This window comes from Trichechus manatus, unplaced genomic scaffold (genome assembly GCF_000243295.1).
Source record: "Trichechus manatus latirostris isolate Lorelei unplaced genomic scaffold, TriManLat1.0 scaffold00002, whole genome shotgun sequence".
Classification (NCBI taxonomy): domain Eukaryota; kingdom Metazoa; phylum Chordata; class Mammalia; order Sirenia; family Trichechidae; genus Trichechus; species Trichechus manatus.
In genome coordinates this window covers 31,268,405-31,287,490 of record NW_004443938.1, presented here as the reverse complement: position 1 = coordinate 31,287,490, position 19,086 = coordinate 31,268,405, and positions in this window count along the sequence as shown.

Here is a 19,086-nt window from a genome sequence, read left to right as displayed (position 1 = left end):
TTAGAGTTTGTTTTACAAAATTTGAAGCCCTGTTGTTGGGTGTGTAGATGTTTATTATGGTTATGTCTTCATGATGGATCATCCCCTTAATCATGATATAGTGCCCTTTGTCTTTTATGGTGGATTTTGTTTTAAATTGTATTTTATCTGAGATTAGTATTGCCACTCTTGCTCTTTTTTGGTAGTTGTTTGCTTGATATATTTTTTTCCATCCTTTGATTTTTAATAAATTTATTTCTTTGTGTCTGAGTTATGTCGCTTATAGACAGCATATTGACAGATCCTGTTTTTTTTTAATCCATTCTGTCACTCTCCTTCTCTTTATGGGTTCGTTTAGGCCATTTACATTCAGTGTAATTATTGAGAGGTGTGAATTTATTGCTGTCAATTTGGAGTTCTTTTTGTGTGGTGCTGATATTTTCTTTGGTCCTCTTACTCTCCTGTGCCGAATTCCTTGTGTTTGAAGTTTTTTTTCATTTCTTTTGTTTTTGTAGGTTTTGTTTTTACTGAGACTTTATGTTTTTATTCTTTATTTTGATGAGTAGGTGTGTTAACTTTATTTGTGGTTACGTTAAAATTTACCCTTATCTTCCTAGGTTTGAACCAGTCTATTATTACTTGGTATCGTCTTGCCTTCCTCTCCATTAGAAGATTCTATACCTATACTGTTTATTCCCTCTTTTATTGTTCGGATGCTGTTGTCATTTACAGATTAACACCTCTGATTCTCTGTCGTAATTCTTTTGGTTTTGGATAATCCTTAAGAGTTCATTTCCTATGTTGGTATCTGGCTAGTACAATCCTCTGTCCTAGATTCAGCTTGTGTTCTGATGTTTGTTCTCAGATTGAAGGACTCCCTTTAATAAGTCTTGGAAGTTTGGTTTAGTTTTTGCACAGTCCCTTAATTTCTGTTTATCTGGAAATGTCCTAATTTCACCATCATATTTGAACGAGAGTACTGCAGGATATATTATCCTTGGCTGGCAATATTTTTCTTTCAAGATTTTATATATGTCATCCTATTGCATTATTTCCTGCATGGTTTCTGCCAAATAATCTGAGCTTAGTTTTATTATTTCTCTTCTGTATGTGAGTTTTTGTTTTTCTAGAACTGCTCTCAGGATTCTTTGTTTGTCTTTGGTTTTAGCAAGTGTGATTATTATATGCCTTGGTGATTTTCTTTTGGGGTCTATCCTATATGTGGTTCACTGAGCTTCTTGGATTGTCAGCTTTTCATCTTTCATGATATTGGGGAAATTTTCTGTCAGCAGTTCTTCAGTGATCCTCTCTTTTTTTTCTGTTTTCTCCCCCTGTTCTGGAACTCCAGTCACTCACAGATTTTTGCTTTTGATTGTATCCCACATAATTCTCAGGTTTCTTCCCTTTTCTTCATTCTTTTTTCTGATTTTTTTTCTCAAACAGTGTTGTATCCAATTGTTTGTCTTCAATGTCACTGATCCTATCTTCAATCGTTTCAAACCTGCTCCTCAGCCCTTCTATGACAGTGTCCATTTCTGAAATCTTGTTTATCTTTTGGATTTATAATTGTTGTTTTTATATGATTTCTAGTCGTGAATTTATTTTAGCATTTTGTTCCTGTATTATTTTCTTGAATTCTTCCATCTTTTGGTCTGTATTTTCGATGAATTTGTCTGCCTTTTCCATGAATGTGTCTTTATTTTCCTCATTTTTGTCTGCTTTTTGCTTCAACTCTTGGATATTTCTGAATATTAGAGGTTTGAATCCCCTATCAGTTAGTTCTAGTTCCTTTTCTTCTACTAGAAAGTCATCTTGTATTTTATTTTGGATGGCTACTGGAACCATCCTGTCCTGTTTTTGTATATGTTTTGATATTGTCTGCTGTCTTTTGGCATTCAGTGGTTATTTTCCTCATTTATTGATTGTAGATTTGTTTGTTTCATCCTGCTTTTTTGTTTTATTTGGTTATGTCTGAGCAGGCAGACTGTGCATTCTTTGTTGTTTTCTCATCTGTGGGCTCGAGAGTGTTCACCTCCTTCTCCAATGGGCAGGGTCAGTCACTCAGGTATGCTACAGCAGGGCTGGTCCAGTTGAAAGGGAGTTGGTGGGATGGGTTGTTTGTGGCACATAGTAGGGCTGAAAGGGCAGACTGTTAATCAGTGCAGGGCAGGTTCTGGTAGGCCGTGCCTGTGCTGCTTGAGAGTCTGATGTTCAGCACATGGTGCAGGTAGGCAGTAAGGAGGGGGTAGATTTGTGATGTGTGGAGCTAAGATGGGTATGGGAAAGAAGAGAGAGAGGAGACAGGAAAAGGAGACAAAAACATACACACAAACAAAAAAGAGTGCTAAGGGAGCTTGCTATTGGAGTGGAGAGATGAGAGACTGGGAATTGGAGAAAAATTAAAATGGAAAAAAAGATAAAAGAGAAAAATGAATACATAAAAAATCAGAGGGGAAAAAAAGAAAGAAAGCCCCCACAGGTCCCACTGGTGTGGCTGCTAGGACTGGGGAAGTTGTTACCAGGCCATGAAATACAGCCTGGCTAGAAGGGTAGAGGTGTCACACAGTGCCAGGTATTCAGGAGGCAGGAAGACAAGGTAAGTACAGAAGAGACTAGAAAATGGAAATGAAGAAAAACAAAAAGGGAAAAAGAGAGAGAAGAAAAGAAAACAAAGAAACAAAAAAAAAGACAAAAAGAAAAAAAAAACAAGAAAAAGAAATGCCCTCAGGGATGTTACTGTGCATCTGTGCAGAATAAGAGAGTGTCTCCCAAGTCGCGTGGTACTATCTGGCTAGAAGGGGCTCCTAAGCTGAGAAAAAAAAGAGAAAACAAACAAACTAATCAGCACAGAGAAACAAACAAAACCCTGGTGGTCCTACAAGTGTGATGGTACAGGCCAGGAAGCAGTTTCACAGTCGAGCTGTGTTTCACAAACTTTCAGCAAGAAGCAAAGATGGCACATAGAGCCAGGTACTTGAGAGAAAGGAGAGGGAGGTGTTGAGGGGTAAGGAAGAAATCTAATGAAGCAGAAAAAAGCAACACCAACAGCCAACAAATGGCACTCAGAGCCAGCCAGTGTGTGTGGGTGGAATCCAAGCAACACCGGGGTGAAGCCAGTGCTTCCTGGCCAAGAGACTGTGGCCATAGGAAGCAGAGGAGGCCGAGTACTGGTTACCAGTTATTCTGTCTCCTGCTGGAAGCTCCGTGAAACTGCTTTCTCATACCTCCTGTTCACTGATCTCCGATAGGAGTCCAAAATGGTGGATCCTTGCTGCAGTAGCTGACAGGGGACCTCTGCATGTATCTTTCCTCCATCTCTGTTCTCAGTCAGTTTCTTATTCTATTCAGTGCTTGGCTGAGTTGTTTATTTCTTCATTTGATGCTTAGAGTTTCAGGATTGACATGTGACTCTGTTTGACTTAGTTTTTTGGATCTTTGCTGTGGAGGGACAGTGTGGTGCTTCTGTCTATAGCGCCATGTTGCCCAGAAGTCCTAGCATTTCTTTTTAAATTCTTTCTTAGAGTTTCCAGCTCTCTGCTTACATTACCCATCTCCTCTTACATGTTGTCCCCTTTTCTTTTACAGAAAATCTTCTATGAACATTCTTTTAAAAAATTTCATGTGGATATATGATTATCAATAAATTAATCACTTCAAGTAATCTTTTCTATTAATTTCTGTTCCTACTTTACAATCTGGACCATGACAAAATTATAGTGGTATGAACACTATAGGTTTAAGTAGGTATAAGTTTTTCAAAAGAATTAACCCAAGAATGATTTATTATATGAAGGTGGAAGTAGAGGGGTGATCACCTATCTCTTCCTTAAATGTTCTAATATCACTGAGAAGAGCAGTAGCAGCAGTTGTGTTGCTTGCCAGAGCCTGGCCCTTTATTGCAGAGGACAACACTAGTAAAACTCTACTTTATTTGAAGAATTAATTTCTAAGATTATCAGGAAAACTTCAGGTATTGTGTTACACGCTGGTGTTACAAGCTTAGAAAGTAATTTCAGCCTTAAGAAAGGTAATAGTCTAGAGGCAAGAGAAACTTGTACATATATAATTATCATGCAATGTGACAAGTAGAATAATAATTTCTTCCCTAGATATTTTATTAACACATAAACCAAAAAAAAATCACTGCCTGTCTACTTGATTGGGAATCATAGTGACCCTATAGCACAGAGTAGAACTGCCTCATAGGGTTTCCAAGGCTGTAAATCTTTAGGAAGCAGACTGCCACATCTGTTTCCCATGAAACTGCTGGAGAGTACAAACTGCTGACCTTTTGGTTGCAACCAGGGTTCCTATTAATACATAAAAAATAAACAAAAAAAACTGTTGCTGTCGAGTTGATTCTGACTCATAGTGACCCTATAGGACAGAGTAGAACTGCCCCATAAGACTTTCAAGGAGTGCCTGGTGGATTTGAACTGCCTACCTTTTCGTTAGCCCCCGAACTCTTAACCACGATGCCACCAGGGTTTCCAAGTAATACATAGAGATGAATATTTTTGGAATATTTTTTATTTTTAAATTCCTAATGTTTGAGTAAGAATTGTCTAGGCTGAAAGCAATGTCAGTTGCAGGATTCCAAGTGTAATGATATCAAAAGCTAAGAAATGGTGAATAGAATTAGCACAGTATGTGAAAACATATTGTATATATTTTTATTGCACTTAATATAGTTTAATTAACATTTCCATATTTTTACATAATCTGCATAATCAACATGTTTAAAGGTTGCATAATAGTTCATCAAGTTATCATTTAAAGCACATTAAGTATAGTTTGTTTTTTCAAAAGATATTTCCAGTTTTAGAAATAAAAGATTATTGTAGCTCAGTCACACAATGGATATAAAAGATGTATGCTTTATAGAAAAATTCATTTTATTATGTTATTTCTTCTCTCTATAAAATGTTATATGTGTTTATTCTTTACAAATAAATGATAAACAATATTTTTCTTAGTCAGCATAGTCTTGCTATTTTGAACTATAGAGGTTATATCAAATATTTCAACCATAGGCACCTTATTTTTGCTATATTTTCATTGTTAAAGTGAGAACCAATTTACAGTGAAATTTATATCCTATAAAACAGTATTGTAAAAACTAAATCCTGAATGACACAAGGAGGTATTAGTATTTAAAGTATGTTTTATTTTTGCTGATTTAGGAACAACAAATCATTGTAAAAATTTCTTTTTAACTAATCTTTCCTCCATCTCCCCATCCATCCACCATCTATCTATTATGTATCATCTATTTATGTAATATACATGTATATTTGGACGGAGTCAGTAACTAACCGGATTCTCAACCACAGTTAAAAAGATAATATAGCCTTATATCCAGCATGTCAATATACTTTATAGACTAAGAAAATAAAGTTCGTGATTATTTCTTAAAGGTGATGCAATAACCAGAGGCAGAAGTTTCAAAGAACACAAAACTTTTTGCCTATTTCAGCCTACTCATGATTTTATATTTATCACCAATTATGTGCTATTATTTGATTAAATACTTTCATGATTTGAACAGTATTGATTTCTTGTGGAATTAATTCTTTGTAAAACTGTTGTAGGTGTTGCTGTTGCAGGTGCCATCGAGTCAATTCTGACTCATAGAGACCCTGTTTACAACAGAATGAAACATTACCCAGCTCTTCGCCATCCTCACAATAGTTGTCATACTTGAGCCCATTGTTGCAGCCACCGTGTCAATCCATCTCATTGAGGGTCTGTCTCTTTTTTGCTGACCCTCTACTTCACCAAGCATGATGTCCTTCTCTAGGGACTGCTCCCTCCTGATAACATGTCCAAAGTATGTGAAACGTAGTTTTGCCATCCTTGTATCTAAGGAGCATTCTGGTTGTAGTTTTTTTAAGACATATTTGTTTGTTCCTTTGGCAGTCCATGGTATATTCAATATTCTTCACCAACACAATTCAAAGGCATCAATTCTTCTTTGGTTTTCTTTATTCATCATCCAGCTTTCGCATGCATATGAGGTGAGTGAAAACACCATGGCTTGGGTCAGGCTCACCTAAGTCTTCAAGGTGACATCTGTGGTTTTCATCACTTAAAAGAGATCTTTCGAAGCAGATTTGCCCAATGCAATGAGTCTTTTGAATTCTCGACTGCTGCTTCCCTGGGTGTTGATTGTGGATCCAAGTAAAATGAAATCCTTGACAATATCAATATTTTCTCTGTTTGTCATGATGTTGCTTATTGGTCCGGTTGAGAGGATTTTTGTTTTTCTTGATGTTGAGGTGTAATCCATACTGAAGGCTTTGTTCTTTGATCTTCATCAGCAAGTGCTTCAAGTCCTCTTCACTTTCAGCAAGCAAGGTTGTGTCATCTGCATAACACAGGTTGTTAATGGGTCTTCCTCCAATCCTGATGCCTCATTCTTCTTCAGATAGTCCAGCTTCTATGATTATTTGCTCAGCATACAGATTGAATAGGTATGGTGAAAGAATACAACTCAGATGCATACCTTTCTTGACTTTAAACCATGCAGTATCCTCTTGCTCTATTCGAACAACTGCCTCTTAATCTATGCACAGGTTCTTCATGAGCACAATTAAGTGCCCTGGAATTCCCATTATTCACAATATTATCCATAATTTGTTATGACCCACACATTCGAATGCCTTTGCATAGTCAGTAAAACACAGGTAAACATCTTTCTGATATTCTCTGCTTTCATTCAGGATCCATCTAGTTTGTAGCGCTAGGAACTCTATTGCACATGGATCACCTGTAACTAATATATTATATAAAACATTATGTATTGGATATTTGCACTGTCACTTGTGGGCCATTGCAGTGTCAAGTAATTTTATCACCTTGATGTGATTTCTGTTTTCTCTCAGTTATTTAAATCTTACGCAAAATTAAATTATTCTTTCTCATCTTAGGGGAGCAGGATAAGGACAAATATGTCTTTGAATAGCATGATAAGTTAGGCAAATGAATGTTTTGGACTTACTTTTTATTTTTATTAAATGTGGTATAGATTTTAGACGCTTATGAAAAAAACACAAAACAGAAGCTGCTAGAATATTAGAATTTAGAACTTATAAGAAAATTCTATTAAGGACACTAAATGCTTAAAAAAAAAGGGTGTACAGGGTGTTAGTGCTTTACGTTCCACATAAAATATTTATGCAGGAAATAGAATTGATATACCATTTTATTTCAACTATCAGAAGAGGATTAAATCCTTCCTCTTTTTCTGGGTGATTAATTCAGGGTGTTAACTATTATTCAGTTTATATTTGCTGGAATAAAATTTAGATTTTATTTTCTTATCCTTTTATGCAAGTATTTTCTTCATCATAACATTTACATTGCTAATGATTTTCTACTATTAAGGTAGAAGTATATTATGCTATTATGTATAACTTTTCAAAGAAACTTGGGCCTACTGACTGTGCACTGTTGCTACATAAGACCTTAACCCTCTGTCACCAGAAATACTGGCAAAAATTGTACAACCGAAATAATTGTCAGCAGGTGTCTTAGGCTGGGTTCTCTAGAGAAGTAAAACCAGTAAAGTATATAAATATATATATAGGGAGAGATTTATATCAAGGAAACAGCTCACGCGATTTTAGAGGCTAGAACGTCCCAAGTCCGTGGATCAGGGTAGAGGCCTCTCCCAAGTCACGCAGCCACAGAATTCCAAGATCGGCAGGCAAGACCACAAGGTTTCTCCTGATTCACATAGCTGCAGGGGCTGGCGAATCCAAGATCGGCAGGTTAGAGAGCAGGGCTCCACTCACAGGCTGTGCAGATCGAGAAATCCCAGTTTCGGCAGATAAGCTGACAGCTCAAGTCCCAAGAACCGGGGATGAGACAACAGGAGGCAGCTGCAGGATCCAGAGAGAGCAAAAAGCCAGAACGTCTGCTTATATTCAGATGTGGGCCACATCCCTAAGGAGACTCCCTTTCATCTGGCTACTCACAGGATAGTCAATCATGGGAGTGATCACATTAAAACACTGAGAATCATGGCCCAGCCAAGTTGACACACAATCTTAACCATCACAGCAGGTAATGTCTCTTTACCAGAATTAACCACGATGGCACACACAAATTATTAATACGTTAAGCAAGTAGTCCTAGATTTGATGGGATCATCTTTAATTCTTAGCAATAAAAGAAAGTTACCCAAACTTGTAAATAAATGTAGACCTTTAATTAATGTACTTTAATAGTCCAAGGTGTCCAGTTTATTTATTTATTTATTTTACTGTGTTTGGTACACATAGCATTGACTTGTGTAAGGTACACAGGTGATGGAAATGTCCACCTTAATATCAGTGCTACAGGATTTCTAGTTCAAGTGTTCACAACCCTCCTTTTAGACTTTTTTTGCCAGTTATTATTTTTCAGTAATGGAGTCTGATTGCCATAATTTAGGCCTTCATTTAATCCAATTACCGATGGACAGAAGGAGCATCACAAGTGGCATAATATTTTCTTTTGGGGGTTTGAAGCAGATTAAAATAAATGAGAAAGTTGGATGTGGTAGAAAATTGACTGAAAGCTAATGCAAAATCATTAACAGTATTTACATCACAGTTCATTATACATGCTTTCTTTTTATTCATATTTTCAAAAATAAATATAAAAGAAAATATAATTAGATGTTAGATTTTTTTATAAGCTCAACATTTCTTTTTAGTTACATTCATAAAACACATTTCCCTTCTAGCAAATACAGACAGCAGACGGGAAGCATATGCCTCATTTGTGAAAGCATAGCTTGGTGTAGCACATTATGGAGCTCTGCTTACAGAGTAATACAGGGCATTGGATTCCCTGACACAATTTGTAATAATGCTGTAAAATATCCCTGATGTATTTCACCCTATGAGGCATTGGTGGTTCAGTGGTAGAATTCTCTCTTTCCATGCGGGAGACCCAGGTTCAATTCCAGACAAATGCACCTAAAACACAGCTACTACCCATCTATCAGTAGAGACTTGCATGTTGCTATGATGCTGAACAGGTTTCTGTGGAGCTTCCAGACTAAAACAAACTAGAAAAAAGGCCTGGTGATCTATTCCAAAGATCAGCCAATGAAAACCCTATGGATCACAATGGTTCAATCTTCAACTGATCATGGGGATTGCACGGGATTGGGCAGCATTTCATTCTGTTGTGCGTGTGGTCGTCGTGAGTTGGAAGCTGATCAGACAGCAGCTAACAACATTTCACCCTATAAAGGAAATGTATGCATAAATATTCTGACACCATGCTGATCATGTAAACATTTTTCCGTTCCTCTTCCTGACTCAGAGCTTTTTGTTTCAAGTGCTACCTTTGTATGTATTAACATTGGATCTTACTTAAAATTATGATGAATACTTATCCATAAAATGGAAATCAATAAAAATTTATGCCTGCCTCTATTACTTATTATTATGAGATTCATGTGGGTACTAGATATAAACATGCATTAGTTAAAATTATAACATGTTAACATATTTAATTTTAATTTCAATGCAAAAATAACCATTATGAGAACTCTCAAAGGTAAACCTACACCATTGAGCATGAACACTTTATGCCCAATGAAGGTTGCTTTACTGACAAAAAGAATGATGCTGAAAGTAAAAGATAAGGAAAATGGAAAATGTGTACAATTTTATAGCTGCACTAGACAATTCATTTCCCAAGGCATAAAAGTAATTAGTTATACAATGATCTATTTCATACAACTTAATAGGCTCTAGTACTAATTTGGAGGATTGGAGGTTAATGCATCTTCTCTTCTTTTGCTATTTATTTTATAGTTTGATTTAGCATAAGCCATAGTAGGTGGTTGACATGGTCTAACAAAAAGTGTTAGCTAGCAGAAGGAGCACAAATAGTTCTTTACTGAATCCTAATACAGCCACAATAAAAGGAGAAGGGCATTTCCTTAAGAGCCACTGCACTATAGTTTTTCACTTTTCCATAGTGTCACATTTTTACATTAGATAAGACAGATTGCTAAAAATTCCAAGTTTGGAAATATTAAATACACTCATGACAAAAAAAATATAATCCTAAAACAAAACAAAGCCAACAAACAAACAAAAAATGAATTTAATAAGTTTAATTCAAAATATCTGTTTGGGAATATTAGGCAGATGACAGTTAAAATCACTAATTTCTCTGACCTAAAATGACTGAAACAATGTGATGGGATTTTAATAAACTTCAGTAATTATTGTCTCATATCTGCACTTTCTCTGTAGTAAAACTTCTTATTGATAAGAGTTCGACTTTAGACTATAATGGAGTATCTTGTAGAAAGAAAGCATTCACTCTAAGAACTGTTCTTGTTGTTGTTAGGTACCATCAAGTCGGTTCCACCGCATAGCGACACTATGTACAACAGAACAAAACACTGCCCGGTCCTGCGCCATGCCCACAATCATCATTATGCTTGAGCTCATTGTCGCAGCCACTGTGTCAGTCCATCTTGTTGAGGGTCCTCCTCTTTTTCGTGAATCATGTACTTTACCAAGCATGATGTCCTTCTCCAGGACTGATTCCTCCTGACAACATGTCCAAAGTATGTAAGATGTCTTCTCGCCATCTTTGCTTCTAAAGAACGTTCTAGTTGTACTTCTTCCAAAACAGATTTGTTCATTCTTTTGGCAGTCCATAGTATGTTCAATATTCTTCACAAACACCACAATTCAAAGGCATCAATTCTTCTTCGATCTTCCTTATTCATTGTTCAGCTTTCACATGCATATGATGAGATTGAAAATACCATGGCATGGGTCAGGTGCACCTTAGTCTTCAAGGTGACATCTTTGCTTTTCAACACTTTAAAGAGGTCTTTCACAGCATATTTGCCCAATGCAATGCATCCTTTGATTTCTTGACTGCTGGGTCCTTGGGTGTTGATTGTGGATCCAAGTAAAATGAAATCCTTGACAATTTCAATTTTTTCTCCATTTATCATGATGTTGCTTATTGGTCCAGTTGTGAGGATTTTTCTTTTCTTTATCCTGAGGTGTAATCCATACTGAAGGTCGTGGTCTTTGATCTTCATCAGTAAGTGCTTCAACTCCTCTTCACTTTCAGCAAGCAAGATTGTGTCATCTGCATAACACAGGTTGTTGGTGAGTCTTCCTCCAATCCTGACGCCCTTTCTTCTTCATATAGTCCAGCTTCCCAGATTATTTGCTCAGCATGTGGATTGAACAGGTATGGTGAAAGGATACAACTCTGATGTACACCTTCCCTGACTTTAAATCATGCACTATCCCCTTGTTCTGTCTGAACAATTGTCTCTTGATCTATGTACAGTTTCCTCATGAGCACAATTAAGTGTTCTGGAATTCCTATTCTTTGCAATGTTATCCAAAATTCTTTATGATCCACACAATCAAATGCCTTTGCATAGTCAATAAAACACAGGTAAACATCTGTCAGTTTGTACAATGGGAGCTTGCGTGTTGCTGTGGTACTGAAGCTATGTCACTGGTATAAGAAATCTGAAAAAAAGAAATTTATTTAAATGTGTTTAATGGTACTGGAGAGCTGAGGCAACCAGGACTTGACCTGGCAGTAAGCCATAAAAAAAGGAAGCTCATTAAATTGCGTTAAACATTCTGTGGTAACGCTTTTGCCCTTGGGCCGTTTGTCAATACTGAAGATATACTGAGCAACTGGCTGAGTCTAGCAGGAAGCTGCTAAGATGTAGGAATCTAGCAGAATATGCACCAATCTCACAATGCTGGGGAGGCAAAAATGGGAATTTGGAGATGTCAGGACAACACAGACTTGAGAGGCTAAGATTCCAGAGGTAAGGGAAACCAGTGAAGTAAACCCAACTCTCTACACTGGCTTTCAGCGTGAGGCATTTGCCTTTCTAAGATCTGCAGGATGAATGGAAAAAGTAAACAACTGGAAAAGATTGGTATATTTGAAAACCTCACATTATCAAGGAGATAAAACTGTAGTTCTAGACCCATGTGGTTAAATACCGCAGGTTCTCAGTTGGCCTGGTAAGATATACTCTAGAAGTGGGTGCAAACCAGAGGGAGAAAAAGCCAAGTCAACAGACATCATTAAGGGAATAAAAAGCCACATTACAGAAGGGGAGAAGATATTTACTATACATGTAGCCAACAAAGATTTTTATATTCAGAATATAAATACAAATTCCCATAAATTGATGTGATGGTTAATAATAGCCTATGCTGCCCAGTTATTTACTCAAACACTAGTCTAGATATTGCTATGAATAATTTATATGTAATTAGCATTTAAATCAGTTGGCTTTAAATAAAGCAGACTATTCTTCATAAGGTGGGTGGATGGGTCTCATCCAATCCATTAAAGATCTTAAGAGCAAAATCTCATGTTTTCCAAGAGAGGATTCTGACTTCAGACCATAAATAGACATTCTGCAAGAATTCCTCTTTCTCCCCCAGCCACTGACCTATCAATTTGGGAAACAAGACTGCCAGAATTATCAGCTTGTTGCCTGACCTATGAATTTTGGACTTGTCAGACCTCACAATAACATAAACCAATTCTTGAAAACAAATCTCTCTCTCCATGTATCTACATATTACTGATTTTGTTTATTTAGATAACTATAAGACAATTGATAAAAACAAGATAGATTACACCAACATATAAAATAGGCAAGGGACTTGAATCAAAACCTCAAAAAAATAAACAAATAAATAGACTGAAATAGTAAACATTGAAAGAGGTGCTAAAGTTTATCAGTCATCAGGGAAGTGGAAATTAAAACCATAACAAACTTTTACAGCAAAAGTTAAAAAGTAAGACATATTGATGAGGATGTGGAGTAATTAGAATTCTCTGACAAGAGTGTAAACTTTTATAATCACTCTAGAAAACTACTAAAGCTGAACATCCCCATTTCTAATGATCTTGCAATTTAAATCCTAGATATACACTCAACAAAAATATGTATAGATGGGCAACAAAGGAATACAACAAGAATTTCATAGCAACAGTATTTATAAAAGTCCAAAACTGGAAACTATCGAGAAGTCTATCAACCAACTGTTTTATATATATATATACCAGTGGCTCTCAAATGGAAGCAATTTGACCCCCAAGGGACATTTGGCAATGTGGAGAGACACTTTTCATTGTCACAAGCTAATGGAGGGCCATGTTAATGGACTTTAAGTAGAAGAGGATGTTAAACATCCTACAGTGCAGAAAACAGCCCATGACAACGAAGAATTATCTGGTCCGAAATGTCAAAAGTGCTGAGAATGATAAACTATGAACTATACAATGGAATATTATGTTGTCCTGAAAAGCAACGTATTAATGCTACGTACAAAACACTAATTAAGTCCACAAACATAAAGATTAAATAAAGAAGCCAGACAAAAAGAGCACATATTTTATGATACCAATTATGTGGATTAAAAAAAAAAAACAGGCAAAAGCAATCAATGGTAACAGAAGATGAGATGCTGAGTCCATTTGTGGGAGAGTAGTGACTAACGCAGGAATTGTTTTACATCTTGATCTGAATGGTGATTCCATAGGTATATTCCCTTTTTTAAAATTTATTCAGCTTTATTATTATAATATGTACTCATATGATATTTCAATATAAACTTTATTTAAAATTTTTCATTGTATCACTAGCCTGTAATATAGATGGGATGCTTAATATCAAGATTTCATGTTTACACATAGTCTAGAATTTAACAAGGCAAATTCAGTTTCTAAAAAGGGAATAGAGTGTTATTTTAAGTGAAATAAAATCATCCAAATAGATGTAATTTTCCATTTCCAAGAGGTGTATGTGTGTGTGTGTGTGTGTGGCACATTTAAAGGAAGTCTTTTGCAGTACAATATTTAAAAAATAATTCCAACTGCCAATGCTTATTTTTTATTTCCCTTCAAAAGCAAAATTCTTTAAAATGTGTTTCATTTCTTAAAAAGTAACTTAAATTCCACAAGTATAATAAAATAGACAGTATATCAGAATACCCTACAGTGAAATACCATGGCAACAGATACTTTAGCTGAATCTTTTTGACCATGGGAAAATCTGCCCAAGTCTGCCAAATTCAGTCTCTCCAATTTGCCATCAGAAACATTAGTATTATAAAAGGAATAGTACTCTATCCTGGTCATATATTTAGTTAAGAAATGTAACTTGCTATGGTGAATCCAAATAAATCACCAGATCAAGAATAGTGTGGGTATAGAAATTAATATTAAACAGAAAACATTATATAATTTCATTAAATTATAGCCTAGTAAAAATGTAGAAATTTAAAAAAATCAGTATAGAGATTTTAATAAACTAGTATGTATTTAGGAGCCCTAAATAGGTGGCACAGTAGTTAAATTCATGGCTTCTAACAGAAAGGCCAGCAGTTCAAACCCACCAGCTGTTCAACAGGAGACAAGACCTGGCAATCTGCTCCTGTAAAGATTACAGACTTAGAAATCCTATTGGACAGGTCTGTCCCGTAGGGTCATTATGAGTAGGAATTGACTCAAAGGCAACGGGTTTGGTTTGAGTTTTTTTGTACAGGCAGTCCTTGAATTAGGAATGAGTTCCGGTCCTTAGTCTGTCTTTTAAGTCAAATTTGTACATAAATTGGGGCAGTTAGGAATGGTTTGTATATAACATCAGTTAGTCAAATGTTTGTCTTAGTATATAGTATACAAACCACTTTTGAGTTCAATTGCTAATATAGTTGAATTTAAAAAGAAGTTGCATCATGGATAGCTAAAACACACACACATATATATGCATATATATATTTATACACGTGTATATATAAAACTCACATGTGCCTTTTAAATGTGTAAGCGGAGAAGGAGGCACCACATCACAGATTATCAGTGTTTAGGACCATTTCATGCCTTAATCTGGTCCTAGCCACCAGGTCTCTGCATAACCATGTTGTTGTTGTTAGATGCTGTTGTCCAGTGGGTTCCATCTCACAGTGACCCTACGTACAACAGAACAAAATATTGCCCAGTGCTGCACCATCCCCACAATCCTTGTTATGTTTGAGCCCATTGTTGCAGCCACTGTGTCAATCCATCTCATTGAGGAGCTTCCTCTTCTTTCCTCACTCTCTACTTTGCTAAGTGTGATGTCCTTCTCCAGGCACTGGCCCCTCCTGATAACATGTCCAAAACACTTGAGACAAAGTCTCACCATCCTTGCTTCCATGGAGCACTCTGGATGTGCTTCTTCCAATACAGACTTATTTGTTCTTCTGGCAGTCCATGATATATTCAATATTCTTCTCCGAAACCATGATTCAAAGGCATCAATTGTTCTGTGGTCTTCCTTCTTCATCGTCCGGCTTTCCCATGCATATGAGGCAATTGAAAAAATCATGGCTTGGGTCAGGAGCACCTTAGTCCTCAAAGTGATGTCTTTGCTTTTTAAGCACTTTTAAGAGGTCTTATGCAGCAGATTTGCCCAGTGCAGTATGTAGTTTGATTTCCTGACTGCTGCTTCCATGAGCATTAATTGTGGATCCAAGTAACATGAAATCCTTGACAACTTCAATCTTTTCTCCATTTATCATGATGCTGCTTTTTGATCCAGTTGTGAGGATTTTTGTTTTCTTTATGTTGAGATGTAATCCATACTGAAGACTGTAGTCTTTGATCTTCATCGGTAAGTGCTTCGAGTCCTTTTCACCTTCAGCAAGCAAGGTCATGTCATCTGCATATTGCAGGTTGTTAATGAGTCTTCCTCCAATCTTGCTGTCCTCTTCTCCATATAGTCCAGCTTCTTAGATTACTTTCTCTGTATACAGATTGACTAGGTCTGGTGAAAGGATACATCCCTGACACACACCTTTCCTGATTTTAAACTGTACAGCATCCCATAGTTCTGTCCAGTGACTGTCTCTTGGTGTGTGTACAGGCTCCACATCAGCACAATTAAGTGCTCTGGAATTATCATTGTTTTCAAAGTTATCCATATTTTTTTTATGATCCACACAGTCGAATGCCTTTGCATAGTCAATAAAACACAGGTAAATGTCTTTCTTTCAGTCAAGATCCGTCTCTGGATGAGTGTTTTCCTCTGTATGGACTTGTCCTACAGAGTTGCCATATGTAGGAATCAACTTGATGGCAATGGGTTTTAAATGGTTATGCAGACTGGAAGGGTAAAGGTGGGAAAAATTAGAACTGGAGGGGGTAGAAAGAGGGCAGGAAGGGGGAAGAAAGAAAATGAGTCAAATTTTAAGAAGGTGGAGGAGGCGAAAATATGGAAAAGGTGCTGTGGAGCAGGACTATGGTGGAGCACAAGAATAAACACTGTATTCCTAGCCTTCCTTGTAAATGGTTGAGGCCATGTGACTAAATTCTGGCAAATAGAATGTTTGTAAAAATGCAGCAGGAGACACTTGGAAGTTTCCTTAAATGAAGTTGCAGGTCTTTCTCCGTTTTTCCTGAACCTTGGCATGACAGTGTGAATGGGAGCCAAATACAGGAGAGAAGTAACATAGAAGGATAAAGGAATATGACACCGAACAACTGTATTAGCAAATCCTCTCTATGTACCCTCAGAATTTTTATGTCAGAGAGAAATAAATGCTTATCCTGTTTAAGCCACAGCTTTCAGGTCTACATTTATCACAAGTAAAACTATCCTAATACAAGGCCTATTTCACCTCCCGTATGCCAGACTTATGATCCAGAGATGGCTTTGAAATGACTCCTGTAATTAACAGCTTATAGACAGAACTGACAATCTGCTTCCAAAAGGGCACAGGTGGACTTCCGGCAAAATGGCGCCCTAGGCAGAAGCACCACGCCGTCCCTCCACAGCAAAGATCTGAAAAACTAAGCTGAACAGAGAAAACAGCAATCCTGAAACCCTAAAACATCAAATGAAGAGATACAGAACTCAGCCAAGCACCAATAGAGTGAGAAAACTGACAGAGAATGGAGAGCGAGGAGAGATTCATACAGAGGTCCCTATCAGCTAACGCAACGCAGATCTGCTATCTTGGACTCCTATCGGAGACCAGCAAATGGGGGGTACGAGAAAGCAGCTTCACAGAGCTTCCAGTGGGAGACAAAACAACTGGTAATTTGCGATATATGCTTTCCCACTCTCCTACCCTTCACGCCCACTCGGATTCCTCCGCTTCCCGCGGCCACAGCCTCTTGTCCGGGAAGCACCGGCTGCTTGGATTCCACAAACCAGAACTGGCCGGCTCTCTGAGTGCCATTTGTTGGCTGCTAGTGTTGCTTATTTTTCCACTTCTTTTGATTTCTTCCTTACCTCTCACCACCTCCCTCTCCTTCCGCTCAAACACCTGGCTCCATGCGCCATCTTTGCTTCTTCCTGAGGGGCTGTGGAGCTCTGTTCAAGTGTGGAACTGCTTCCCGGTCTGGGCTGCCACACTGGTGGGATCCCAGGGCTTTTGTTTGTTGGTTTGTCTTGAATTGTTGGTTTGTTTTCTTTTCCTTTTCTTGAGTTGGGACCCTGTTCTGGTGAAGCAGTGCTGTGTGGCTTGGAACCTCCCCCCTCAGCTTGCGCTGATGTGCAGAAGGATCCCTGAGAGCATTTTTTTTTGGTCAGTTTTTTTTTTTGTAATGTTTTTTGGGGGGCTTTTCTTGTTCTTTTTTTTTTAAATTTTTTTTTTTCTTTTCCCTCATTTTCCCTTTTTGTCTTTCTTCATTACTCAGTTTCTTGTCTCCCTATACTTTCCTTCTCTTCCTGTCTCCTGAATACCTGGTGCTGAATACCTCTACGTCTTCTATCCAGGCTGTACTGGAACACCTGAGAACAACTTCCCCAGACCTCATAGCCGCACCGGTGGGATCCCTGGGAACTTTGCCGTTCTTTTTCCTTTCTGATTTTTATTTATTCATTCTTTTATTTTTTTTCTTCTTCTTCCCCCTTTTGTTTTTCTCGGTTTCATAGTCTCTCATCTCTCCTCTCCAGTGACAAGCTCCCCTAGCATTCTTTTCAGTTTGTTTGCATGTTTTTGGCTCCTGTTCCCCTCTCCTCTCTCCCATATCCATCTTAGCTCCACACATCACAATCTCCCCCCTACATCCTGCCTACCTGCACCGTGCGCTTAACATCACACCACCAAGGAGCACAGGCACGGCCTACTGGAACCTGCCCTGCAGTGATTACTGACCCACCCTGGTGGCTGTAGTAAGTGCCAAAAACAACCCATCCCAGTAACTCCTCTTCAGCTAGACCTGCCCTGCTGTACCATAACTGAGCGATTGACACTGCCAGTTAGAGAAGGAGGTGAAAAGTATCGTGCCCACTGATGAGCAAACAACAAAGAACACACAGGCCATCTGCTCAGACATAGCCAAATTTAAAAAAAAAAAAAAGGACGAAACCAACAAATCTACAATCGGTAAACGAGAAAAATAACTACTGAATGCCCTCAAGACAGCAGACAATATCAAAATATTACAAAAACAGGACAGGATGGTTCCAGTAGGCGTACAAAATAAAACACCAGATGACTTTCCAGCGGAAGAAAATGCACTAGAACTACCAGATAGGGAATTCAAATTTCTAATACTCAGAATTTTCCAAGAGTTGAAGCAAAAAGCGGACAAAAATGAGGAAAAAAATTTCAAATTCATGGAAAAGGCAGACAAATTCCTGGAAGAATTCAGGAAAATAATGCAGGAACAAAATGCCAAAATAAATTCACAACTAGAAATTACACAAAAACGACAATTAGAAATCAAAAAGATAAATAACAAGATTTCAGAAATGGACAGTGTCATAGAAAGGCTGAGAAGCAGATGTGAAATGGTGGAAGACAGGATCAGTGGAATCGAAGACAAACACTTGGATACAACACTGTTTGAGGAAAACTCAGAAAAAAAGAACAAAGGAAAATGAAGAGAACCTGAGAGTTATGTGCGATACAATCAAAAGCAAAAATTTGCAAGTAATTGGAGTTCCAGAACAGGGGGAGAAAACAGAAAACACAGAGAGGATCATTGAAGAACTGCTGAGAGAAAACTTCCCCAATATCATGAAAGATAAAAAGCTGTCCATCCAAGAAGCGTAGCGAACCCCATATAGAAGAGATCCCAAAAGAAAATCAC